Raw genomic sequence first — 13166 nt, forward strand, 5'->3', positions numbered from 1 at the left:
ACTGGCAGCAACATGCAGACTACCACAGGAAATGCTCCCTGCAGAGAGTGGGCGGCCCTGTCCTAATGTGGCTGTGACCCTTAACCTGCCATGTGAATTGATTGGCAGCTGAGCAAGGCAAATAACAATGCTGGTTACTGTGGAAAACAGTAGAGCTGGATAGAGTCAGATGACTCCTGTTTTCCTTATAAATTCGTTTTTGTTACTGTGTTAGACATATAACCATAAAGCCAAAGCTGTATTGTTGAATTTTAGGTTGTAATTTGGTCTCAGCTCTTTAGCTCTTTGTACAGTGTGAACACAATCAGCTGTAATGGATAAGTATGCATGTACATGGAAACTGACTCTTTTTTTATGCGGTCAGTGTACATACACAGAATAAACATACAGCTAAAACAAGGACTACACAGCTAACACAATGAAGTGTGTAAACAGTCAGTAAAAGGTTGCTTATATGAGATAGGTGGATATGACAGTATATGCAGTGTATACAGCATGCTTGGATTCTGATTGAAAAATATAATTATATTAATTATTTTCATATTAATAAGCCTTAACTGAGCTAGATATGAGTTGATTAGTTTAGAAATATTTTCAGAAAACTTGCTCTCTTGCTGAGAGTTAGATAAGATGATTGATACCACACATGTTAATAATAATAATAATAATACATTTTATTTGTTATGCACTTTTCATCCTTGGATCTCAGAGCGCTACAGGTTAGAAGCATAGTATAAAAACATATGAAAAACAACAAAAAAAACACAATAATTAGCTCAAATTAACAGTCAGAAGCCTTTTTGAATAAAAAGGTTTTCAGGCCTGCTTTAAAAGAGTCCAGGCTCTGTACAGCCCTCAGCTGGAGAGGGAGGCTGTTCCACAAACGTGGTGCGGCCGAGCAATTAGGACACACTACTTCATCATACTGTTGCACCTTGAACTTTGACCCTCTTGCTCACATATCATGCGGCCAGTCTTAACGTTAACTCGTAACTTTAACTTGAAGATAAAGCACAATTAGCTGAGCATGCAAGTAACTGAGGTCAACCCAGAGAACTCTGCTGTCGTTACTTTACAATGTTTAAACTTTTAAGTTATAACTGTGTACATTGTAGATTATTGATTCATTTATTGATTGATTTTTGTCTGTGGCTTCTGTCATCTGTCTGCGGCTCAGCTGATGTGATGTATCTTCCACTGAGCAGAGGATTGTGAGTCAGAATAGCTAGAAAAGCAGTGAGACATTGTGGTATTTTTGCATACTGCGTTTGACATACTATGTATTGGGACACACAAAATCTTTTTCTGGCATACTAAATAGTATGGTAGAATGTTTATTACCACTCACCGTGGGAAACAGCTAGCCTGACCAAGAAACAGACAGACACATTACCCTCATTAAACTTTGATTTTTATACTTAAGTTTTTGTAAACATTAAATAGAAAGATATAATGTGTTAATTACTTTAGCTTTAGAGATGCTGGTAGGTGGATATTCTTACCTTTGGACTCACTTTGGCAAGCTGTTTCCCCCTGTTTCTAGTCTTTATGCAAAGCTGAGCTAATTTAGCTTCATATTCAACAGACAGACAGGAGAGTGGTATCCATCCTCTTATCTAAATCTCAAAAAGCATTAATGAGTGGTTTGACAGACCAATCTCAACCCAAGTTCATTGTCTTGCTTTTTCCAGAGCTTTCAACTATAACAAATGTTTGTTTTTTTTGCGAAAGGAATTTTTGCTCAGTTGTCTTGAAGGTGAATCTGATAAAGCTCAGTCATTGCTATCATTTTATTTATAGCAGTTTTTAGCACTCTGATCCTAAAAGATTGTGAGTCTTGTGATGAAGACTGTGTGATACGGTTAAAAGTTCTGGGGGGAAAAAACAGTAAGTGGACCTTGAGTTTGGATTTTTTTGTCAAACAAGGCCTAGGCTGAACTTCGATGCCTAATTCATGAGTGGCTTTTGAGATTTTGGGTCATATTTCACTGAATTATTGATTTAGTAACAGTCCACCCCATATGTCCCCCCAAGGCAAGTGTGTGATGCCACATACATGCTTAAAATTTAAAAACTTCTTTCTTATTCTTCTTACTTTTTAAGAATAGATGGTTTCTAATCTTGAATTAAGTGACGGTCTGAGATAAGTGTATAGTGCTTAAAAGAAAGAGACCATTTTATACCAAAGTGGCTGTTAAATGGAACCTTAACTGGGATTTTGGTAATGGGTGACTACCAGAATACCACATGATTATTTTATGTCTGAGAAAGTGCTTCTTACATTGCTGAGGCTACAAATTTGTCACTCGCTCGTTCTGTTAGTTTACTCTACAATCAAAACTCTGCATTTCAAGATGATGGGATAGCTCATTTAATTAGATGTTGCCACTGAGTGCCGTTCATCTAAAACCCGCGGCCCCTTTGAGTTTCTCAGCCCGGCTGCAGACCACTTTTGCACTTCTCATACCCCGTTTGTGGTCAACTACCCCTCCTGACAAGTTATTCTATCTTGTCATTATGAGTGTCACAACTCATCTCCTCCTCATACTTTTTTCAAAGTGGTTTTGGTGTGTCTTTCACACTTAATCCTGCACTTTGACTCGGCCCTGTGAAGTCTTCCTCACAGAGTGACAAACACACTTTTGATTTGCCTCTGCTAAATCAACACAGTGATTTGCTGGCTCTGACAATCCCCCCGTTTTGTTTTTTCAGCTGTGACAAAGCTATGTGTGCCACCAGTGTGATAGCTCTGAAAGATATGACAGTGTAAAAGATATGATAGCTGGTGTGGACTCAGATGTTTGAATGGTGAGCACATGTGGGACACACATACACACAAAGACGACTGCCACCCTTGATTCCTCTCTGGTATGTCCACAAGGAGACATTGAAGGTCTCAGAGTGAAGTGGGACTGGAATGCCAAACAAGATTGTGTCTGTGCTGCCTGCCTGTGAAAACAGATTAAAATCATACTGACCAGTGCAGCCAGGAATGCGTTGAACCTTGAGCCTCGAAGGGGGAAATCCGACAGCTCATCACACCTAACAAAAAAAAAAGCCCCCACAGTGTTGGCAAACCACTACAAAAGATCACATTCAAGGAGGTATTATTAGTCTGGAGCTCTTAAATTGTTATATCATTAACATTTCATTTCTGTTTCACTCTCTCATATAGCAGTAGGTGCAACACTTGTATCTAAAGCATGTTGTACTTTTAAGAGTAAGACAGAAAAGCTTCAGAAGATAAGAACTCAATTCCTTCTTGGTTTATATTACAATAAAAGGTCTTAAGCTGAGCATTGTCTTAGTATACGTCCCTTATCTTAACCTTGAATAGAGACTGAAAAAATCTTCAGAAACACTTTAGATTAAATCCAGCAAATTACAGAGTAAATATTGTGTATATACTATGGAATACCAATGAAATACTTTGTTGATAGGTATAAGTGAAGAAGTACAGAGAATGTGTGCGTAAAAAGTAAGTTACTCTGTAAATGTATTGTTTTTCTCAGCCAATGCTAAATGCCCTCGCAAACATCTTGCAGTGACAAGTATTTTGTAGATCCGCTCCAGAATTTAATGGGTTCTATCTTGACCCATGTTCCACCTTTGCGACAGATCGCAAATTTCAAACTCATGGTGGTGCTTGAGAAAAAGTCAGTGGATCATCAAAGTCAGTAGGATTCATCCTCTGGGGAACATGGACATTGCTTCAGAGGAAATTTTATTGCAATTGAAATATTTCTACACCTGACACAAGGAGTAGCTCACCACACTTTTCTGTTGTATGTTGCACAGTGTATTCAGCTACATAATTGTTGATGATCTCATGATATAAAAGGACATAATAGATGGTACCCTAAATCTACATGACTGTTCTTTGGTATTTTATCATAATTTGAAATCATGCACATAACTGCTTTATAGCTATACAGGTACATCCTTCTCTATAGACTTAGTTGTCACGTAAGCCTATAATGTACACTATAATAGTGATAATAAATTCTCACTATTTAAAGTCTTTTTACAATATAATTTCTCATTGTGTATTTTTAGTATGCCGTGACTTTAAGATAAACTTGAACATGCATTTCCTGCAGAAAATGCGTCTGAATAGCCTACTGACAGCTGAAATTGCAAAGCCTTGCTGAAGCTACAGGAATCTGCTAAAAAAAAAAACCCTGGAAACTGAATTCTGGAACTGGCAGGACTGGAAGCTGAACTGCATTAACTTAAGAATCTAAGAGCCAAAATACATTGCTAGAAAAGTTGGAAACTAAACTGTAATACTGTCAAAGGTGGATGTTGAAATGAATTAACTAAAAGGCTGAAAGAATAAATGCTTTGTACTTAAAAAAAAAAAAATGTCAGAAAACAAGTTGAATACCTCTACTTAGAGTACATATTTGGTGGTCCACTCACATCCTTGATTAGGAAGCTAACCTTGTAGTTCAAACTGCATGTATTGGAGGATTGTGTTATATGTATTATATTATGTATAATAGGAGTATTTCTGTTGCAGACAATAGTATTTTCATTCTGACTGTCAAACCGAAGGTCAGTCAGGGTTAACAATGATCCCAGGAACTGGATGGATAACATCAGGGCTGGTATTATTGACAATTACTGCAGAGTTGTTTGGCCAGAAACTCCCAGACCAAGTCATGAGACTTCCCTTGTGTTTACACTCCATTCAAGTCACATTTGACTGACCGAGGAGCACAAATAAGAGGGCACTGAGGTCCTGGCACCAGTTGTTCTCCTTCTAGTCACAACAGTCTCAAAATAGTCCATTCACACTCATTCATTGTCGTGCAAAGCATGCATGAATATACAAAAGTTGTTGTTTTGCACTGTTCCTGTTCTTCAAATGGCCAAGCTGCACCTCCTCACACTGAATTTGGTGAGAATAAAAGACTTTGGACTGGGAATTGCGGGTGCATGTATAGACACATGTCTGGAGATAATGCTAAGTATGGCTTTCTGCTGTGCAGCACATATGAATACATGTATAGCCTTCAGAATGTGAGCAATCTGCATTGACTGGTGTGAGCTGTGAGTCTTTAGCTCAGCTGTTAGCCTCTCAGTAAAGGTTAAGACTCAGATTTAGAGAGACTGTGACATGAAGACGACCCAAATGTTCATGTAATACTGTGTGAATAGCTTGTCTTTACAGAGTGAGAGGTAATCAGAGATGCCAGGACAACAACTGCTTTACAATGATGACTAAATGCTAAGTGATAATGGTTGAATTATTTAATACATTCAAAGAAAGAAATTTGATTTTGACTGTCTGTGTAGTGGGAGAAATGTATGAATCAGTAATGTAGTTTGCACATTACAGTTTGCCAACCGGCAACGATTATTTTCATTATTGATTAATCTGCTGATTATTTTATTCATTTATTGTTTTGTACATAAAATGTCAGGAAAAAGGGGAGGAATGCTCATCATATCTCCTAAATACCTAGATGATGTCTTTTAGAGGACATCTATAATGTTTAGACAGTAATATTGTTCTTTTAAGCCAAGGTAAGATAGATAAAATTAGCGGTATACAAAACCCCAATATTTATTTGGGCAGTGGTGAAAAAAATACACTTCCACCCTGACAGAATTGCTGATCCCGCACTGGCTGGCTTTCCCTGGCAAAAACAATCTGAGGCCTACATCACAGTCTTTGAGAGGCGTTTGTGCACTTCACGAGGGTGAAGATCATGGTATCTTGTGAAACAAGACAGCCTTAAGGCCCAGACCGACATTATAGAACTAGTGGTGACATTGCCCGCGTCTCAGCTAAAAAGTTGCACCTGGCATGTACGTTTTGCGCCTGTGTAAGAGGAAATAACTCTCCACACAAGTGGGTGTCAGTAGTCTGTATTCGCCATTAAAAAAAGGGAACCGGAAGATCGACAGGATGGATTCAAGAAGCTACTTAGCCAGTTAGCACATTGACAACACTGTGATGTTGAAAGAACAAAGCATATTTACTGTGTGCTAGCAAACAATAACACAAACCATTACAGACAATTTTTGCTAGAGCTCAATAGCTAAAAAAAAATGTACCAAATATAACAAGTTTGTTTTGATCTCACTCCCTCTTGTCTTTAGCTCTTTGAGAAGATGATGTGAGCCAACAAGGGCTGACAAAGGCCAACAGTGTGTGACACACCACGAAAGGCAGTGCGACAGATGTTCCCCGACAGCCCAACACTGACAAATGGCTGACCATTGGCTTTGTGTGTCAGTGCCCTAAAACATCCACCGGTACCAACCATGGCACATAGCTTCTTGGGAAGGGGGCTAAATAATGCTCCAAAGTTAGGCGAAGCAGGTGGTGTGGCCATTTTCAAAGGGGTCCCTTGAACTCTTATCCCAAAATATCTGAATGAAAATGGGTTCTGTAGGTAGCAATCAGTCTCCCCTAAATTTTAAAAAGCTTATGCACTATCTATGCACATCAGACAATTAGTAACTAGTATTAAACCAATGTATATCAGGAGGCAATGCAATTCCTTAACTCTCCATATGACACAGTCAACTACCATAAAACTTCAATTAATAGCCCTGGCTATTGTTTACTTAACACACTGAAATCAACAGGCCTTTATTTGGGACAGGCCTCTATATGGGACAGGCCTTTAATTCCTTTCATACAAAACTGTTGCTCTACAAACATCAGGAAATACAATCAAATTGTTTACCTAAACCAGTATGAATATGACTTGTTTAAAAACTAGGCTTCAGATAATATATCAGTTATGAATTGCTCATTTGATCTCACTCTGACAGAAAGAGAGAGATCACAGAGAGAGAGATTTACGGCACTCGAGGATTATGGCACCTGGCATATCGACACAACACCATTTTATCCTGTCAAAACAGTACTCACAATTTGAATTAATTTTTATTAAAAAACCCTTTTGATTATTTTGATCTGAGGACCCACACGGACTAAAGGAATATGAATAACCTACAGGGTAATTGAGGAATAGACACATAATTTGAGGTAGCCAACAACCCCGGTTTTATACATCCAAAGAACTTCTGTAAAAAAAGATGAATCAACCAGACCAGGCGTCTAACTGAAACAGCAGTTTGTGTGTCAGAATGTGTAGCCACACTGGGCTCGTCAAGGGGACTGGGTGTTTAATTGGGACTAGGCTTTGAATTGAAGGGTAGTTTATATACTTCAACAGCATAATAGAATTTCTCAGATTCAGTCATGGCCTGTGGTTTTGGTGTGCCATCCCAAGATTTTCAGTGGCCCCATCTGGCCACTCCTATAAAAAATTTCTGGGACCAACACTAGGTAAAGGCGGGGGTAGTCATAATTACACTACTCTATATAGGCTACTGTCGAGTAGTTCATTCTATAACCACTACTATGTTATATTTTATTTGTTGATAATATTTCTTAATTATAAACTAAAGTATTGTGAAATAAACATAGGCTAGTGGAGTCAAAAGTAGGCTCATATTTACCTCTGAAATGTAATGGAGTAGAAGTATAAAGTACCATAAAATGGAAATTCTTAAGTGGAGAATAAGTACCTCAAAACTGTACTTGAGTGAATGTGCGTAGTTACTTTCCACCACTTTCATGATGTTTCATGGGAACCGTTCAGGCATCTCCCACTTTCATTTGCGAAATACTGGTTTCATGCAGCTTTTAATTTATTTATTTCATCTGAAAACGAAAACAAACACATTTTACCGCCCCCAACAGCACAGCACTATAGTCATTCACATATTATTTGATCACTTGCAGTGACATTAAATACATAAAGTTGTCTCCTGAGTCCAGTATGAGCCGCAGTGATTGGTGGATGGGGGGAGGGAGCTAAAAGGGTCAGTCACTCCCATCCTAACGGTAGTCTGTCTGGGCCAGAAGAGGAGGACGGAACCATTCATTCTTCTGTGGTTGCCGGAGAAAACGTGGAGGATGAAGAAGAGACCCTGAGGAAGAAAAAAATCAAGTCAGGACCAAACCCGACAACTTTAACTGCACAAGAAGACACACAAAGCTTCTTAAACTCGTAGGATTTCACAGTCGTCGCTTGGAAAAATCGCACCGCCAGCAGTTCCACGTAAGTAGAAAACTCGCTTTCTGAAACTACTTTTCTAAGACAGCAACGGGGAGATTGATCGTCTATGAAACAAGTCTTCGTTGAAGAATCTCAGCCACAAATGTGACTTTAACCAGTGTTTCTAGTTGTGGTGTGTTTCCTCCCCGAGCTGCTGTACAGGGGAAAGTCGTGGCAGGGAAAGCCGAGCAGACTGATGCTTTTCCAGGCAATGCAGCAGCACACTGTGACCCCTAATATATGATCCACATGTAGGCTAACACTCATCATTGAGACTTTCTGCCGTTTACTTGGTCCATTATCACAGGTTTGATTCATATGTGTGTCTCTTACACCTTTAATAACTTGACAGTGCACATGGTGTGGCCAAATTACTGAGACCGGTTGGACTCACTCATGTACAGACATCAAAAATCCCAAATAGTCAATTTTTAAGTATTTTTAATTGAATCAAATAAGACAAATAAAGACGTCTGAGAAGCTTAAACAAGACTATGTTTGGATTTTTTATCTGAAAAGAGACATTAATTATCAAAAATTGTGCTAATTACTGTCAAATCACTGAATCAGTTAAAGGTTGCAGCTTTGGTGGAAATGCTCATTAGCTGCAAATGTTTTATTCTTGTTTTGTCTCTCAGTCAAAAATGCAAATATATTTCTTTAACTGTCAATTAAGACCAAGAAAAGCAACACATTCTCACAACTGAGGAGTTGGATTTTGTATTCTTGACTCAAGTTAATCAATTAATCAGCTAAGTGTCTCAGCTCTATGTGCAACCAAGTTTAATTTTCCATGAACGCCCCATCAAAAGCCTCATTAACCCCAAACACCTGATCCTGGCACTGTTATGTACATATTGAAGGTCTAAGGTTGCCCTGCTATTGTGACTTCAAGAGAAACTCTGTCAGTGGTCTTCACAAAGTGCGACACCGATTCTTGTCTTATTTTGCAGTGTTGTGTTTCAACAGTAAACCTGAGAACAGGTCCCACCTGTAAACCAGTGTTTGTGTGTGAAAGACAAAGAGCTCCTGAGGGCGAAGTATGGAAGCAAATAAGAGACAGAATTTTTTTGATTTGTAATTTTAAAAATTGATGGGGTTTTTTTCAGTGTTGTTTCAGAATTATGTCTCAAATTTAACTGATTAAAGTCAGATCCAAAAATGTAGGTTCAAAAATTTTAAATAGCAACATCTGAGCTACCCAGCAAGGGTGTAGGAAATTGAGCCCGAATACAATAGAACCAACTTGACTCTAACTTTTTAGGGCATGGTCTGTTAGTCATGTGATCAAAGAAAGAAGCTTGAAAATTGAAACCCAGAGAGGCCTACCTGGGAGAACAAAACGGCTCAGGTGCATTGTCCAGTTTGTGCTGTTCAGGTGCAATTGATTGCACATACCCATTCTTGATTGCCTTTCTTGTCCTGGGTAGCCTGGATGTTGCTAATTGATAAATTCCAGCTTGAATTTTTGGATCTGATTTGACCAATCAAATTGAGCTACCACAAATTTTTTTGTAAATTCTAATTTAGCTTTTGAAGTTGCAAATCAAAACATTTCAAATGTTATTTACTAAGAGGTACATTCAGAACACATACATTTGGATACAAGTCTTTTTCAAGTAAAATATTTCAATGCCATGAATTCAGTGGCATTGAATATCAATATTAAAGAAGCTGTATGTGTGTATTAGGAGCATATGATTCAGAGTCTGGGGTGAGATTGTCTGCACACAGATCTCAACATGGAGGTGGCTGAGCTGTTGACGAGGACCTACTGGTGCTAACTTAGTAAACAGCACTAACAACAGCAACAGTGCTGTCAGAACCTGACCTTGGGAGAAATCAGAAGGTGAGCACTACTACTCTGCGATGATGCTCTTCCAATACCAGCCGTAACCACTGTATGAGGGCAGTGCAGGGTGACGGTGATGAGCTAGCAAGGTGTACTCTCTCACAGGGACTCAGGCCTAGTCCAGATGGACTTGGGTAATTTTGAATACAGAGTTTTTCCCTCCTTCATTCTTCAAAAAAATTCTGTCTATAAATATTGTTATAATAAATCTATGTCCAAATCAAAAGGCAGAAACACAATTGAGGGACTACTAAGAGCATGCTAAACCAACAGGCGTGGACATAACAGTAGCCCTAAAGCCACGCAAAGAAAAAGAAGAAGATATTGGCCAATCAGAAGCCTGAAAAAAAGCTGTGACCAGAAGGCTACCTGAAGCAGTGACCTCTGTGGTGCATTCTGACACCTCTGTTCCTCCAAATAGTGCAAGAGTAATTGTACGTTCATGTGTAAGCATGTAAAATTATTAGCAAGATTAGAGCCAGAACTATTTTGGCCACCTCCGCCATTGCACGAAATGTGGCCACATTTGTGATGCCTCACAGAGGAGATAACAACGTATACTCTGATGTCTCAAGCCAGAAACTCTGTTTTCCCTGTCTACACGTCAACACGGAGCTCCTGAGAATCTTCACCCTGGACGGATCTTTACTAAAGGTCCGTTGTCAGTGACCTAAAACGCAGTGTTCATGTGGACAAAAGGCCAAAACACACTGAGAAAGCAATGTTTTCAGATACACTCCTGTAAGTGTGGACAAGTCCTCAAATGAACTAGCGTGCGTTTGCGGCCGGCACGACTACCACAACAACCCACAGAGAAGCTCAGATTACAACACACAGAGGGATGCTCCGGACGCCATTACTCCACTATATCTTTACATAGCAAATAGTTGTTTACTGCTATATTAATGCTCTGAATGTTGCATACAGCTCCTTTAAGTATTCAGTGACTGTTAAAATGTAATACTTAGTCTCTTATTTGCTTCCATTGCAAAGACTTTTTTTTTTTTTAAAAATATATGAAGTCTTTGGACCACAGTGTAACCGAAGTCAGGAACATTGTTGTGTGTTTTGCATAAGGAAAGCCCTACTTTGCGTTTTCCCAACAAGCAGTAATTTTTTTCCACGTGTGATGCTCTTTATTGCAGTGTTTTAATAGACACAGGGTTCATGAGGGATGTAGTGTTTTTGTTCCAAACCTCAGTCACTGATTCATTGTGGTAGGAAAGATCAGAGCCATATGAACCGTCTTTTTCCACGTGGAATTTGCTCCCTCTGCTTCTAGATTAACACTATAGCTTTTGTAGTTTTTGATCATGAATTGGACTTTATTATCAGCTGCAAAGTCGCAGCAGTGCAGCCACTGTGTGGTCTCGGTCATGAGTCTATATTCTGTAATTAGCTTGAGCCATTTCTTTGTAACTTCTCTTTTTATTTTAAAGGCACGCAACTGAGCTTCAGATGTTTAATGATGCTTAGGTCATCACTGAATGAGTGACTAGCATTAAAGATGGCGGTTTGCTGGAGTCCACTGTCAGGGATTGCTGGTGGTTTGAGCTTATGTGCCAGTGCACGTGGTCCCTCAGGGCTCCATGTTTGGCCCATTAAAAAAAAAAAAAGGCCTGGGCTTCATTTATTACGACCCTCCATTCAGGCCACAAGAAAAGCAAAAAATACATGCATTTCTGTCTCTTGGCAGCATGGCAGCACAGATGCTTTGGAAACTCCTTTCCTAAACAGAATGGTAAACTTTCAAAGCATGGAAATAAAATATTACCAGCCTCCTTTTTGCCCGGTGCAGATGATACTTTTAATGGATGATACAAAAACTAAACAAAAGTTTAACTGCTATGCCATTCGTGCAGACCACATCATCTGCCTTTCGTGCTTTTCTTAAGCTTTGATGGCAGTGTTTTTGTCATTAATCCAGGATGCTGGCTGGAGTTTATGGGATGGGGTCAGTATGTTTCCTGGTATGAGGACTATTTTCAGTGGAGGATGTGATCTACATCTTCTCCATGCATTTGGATCCTAAATAAACACTTTACTTTTATGCGTCTATGAGCGTAAATTTCATTGCTGATGGAAATCAGACCTGGTCACTATCAGTGTGTGCTTGAAACCGAAGCCAGGACTGTGGTGTCACCATGACCAGAGTGTGAAATCCACTAATTGAACGGCTGCTTCTGTGTCAGAGGTTAAACCAGATGACTCCGGCTGGCCGGGACTGACATCTGGAAAACAGTTTGTTACAGCAAAGCCCCGCTGTGGATATCCTCCAGTGTAGATGGTCCTGATAACAAGGCTGGTTTATTTGCATCGAATTTCCTCAGACTACTGTTGCACTTGTACACGGAGTTTGAATATTCACTTTTCCAGCAACATCTGTTTTTGACGATCAGCCCTTTTTTTGGAGGTCGGGGGCAGGGGGTGGGGGTGGGGGGGCTGTCATTATTTCACCCACAGTGTTCTTTTGTTTCTCAACAAGTGCGGTCAATAAAACTTTCAACAGGAGCATCAAGGAAGTGCCCTAATGAAACAAACACATCACAGAGGTTTTTTTTTATATACGGCTTGTTGCCCTAAAGATTGTTTATTTGGCTATATAATTGACGTAATGCGAGGAAGACAGTCTTAAAAATTCAGACAAATCTTAACTAGGTCACATTACGTTATAAGGTTTTCTGTTCCAAGCCTCTAAAAGGAGTATTTCTGACTGAATTAAAAGCAGCCGTGTGTCCGAGTTTGCTTCTTTTTTTTGTGGGACCGCTTCAGAGATGGGCTGTTTCACCGGTACTGGAAAAGTCTGTGTCACAGTCTGCACATATAGAGGAAAAGAAAGGCGTCCGAGAGGCTTTGTTTTCCGACATTTTCCACTGTTGTCTGCTTGAGGGCTGTTGGAACTAACGTATTGCACTTGAGTTGGTTTGAACATGACCTATGAAGCCAGTTATAACGTAAACTGTATTGTAGAATTCATGTTATTTGCAGGTGCCTCTGCAGCCTCATTTTAGCATCAAGCTAACGGTAATGTTATGCTAACGCAGTTTTCTTTTTGTTGACACCATACTGCATAAAAATAATGGACATAGCCATTGTGACGTCACCCATTGCTTTATGGACTCCTGTTTTGAAGCCTCGAGTTCGGCATTTTGGCTGTTGACATTTTTGTGACCATATTTGGATGAGAGGGTGGATCAGACTTATGCAATGTCAATGATGCATTTATG

At 39.5% G+C, this 13166-nt stretch overlaps 1 protein-coding gene across 1 annotated transcript in view; it reads left to right on the forward strand.

The window, feature by feature from the left end:
- The first annotated feature begins 7855 nt into the window (after positions 1 to 7855).
- lhfpl2a (LHFPL tetraspan subfamily member 2a) overlaps positions 7856 to 13166 on the forward strand; it is a 59599-nt gene continuing 54288 nt past the window's right edge. Inside the window, exon 1 of the mRNA XM_050052381.1 lies at positions 7856 to 8090. The gene's annotated coding sequence lies outside the window, so the exon portion shown is untranslated. The remainder of the gene's footprint in view (positions 8091 to 13166) is intronic.

The sequence above is a fragment of the Epinephelus moara genome, chromosome 9, assembly GCF_006386435.1.
Source record: "Epinephelus moara isolate mb chromosome 9, YSFRI_EMoa_1.0, whole genome shotgun sequence".
Lineage (NCBI taxonomy): Eukaryota > Metazoa > Chordata > Actinopteri > Perciformes > Serranidae > Epinephelus > Epinephelus moara.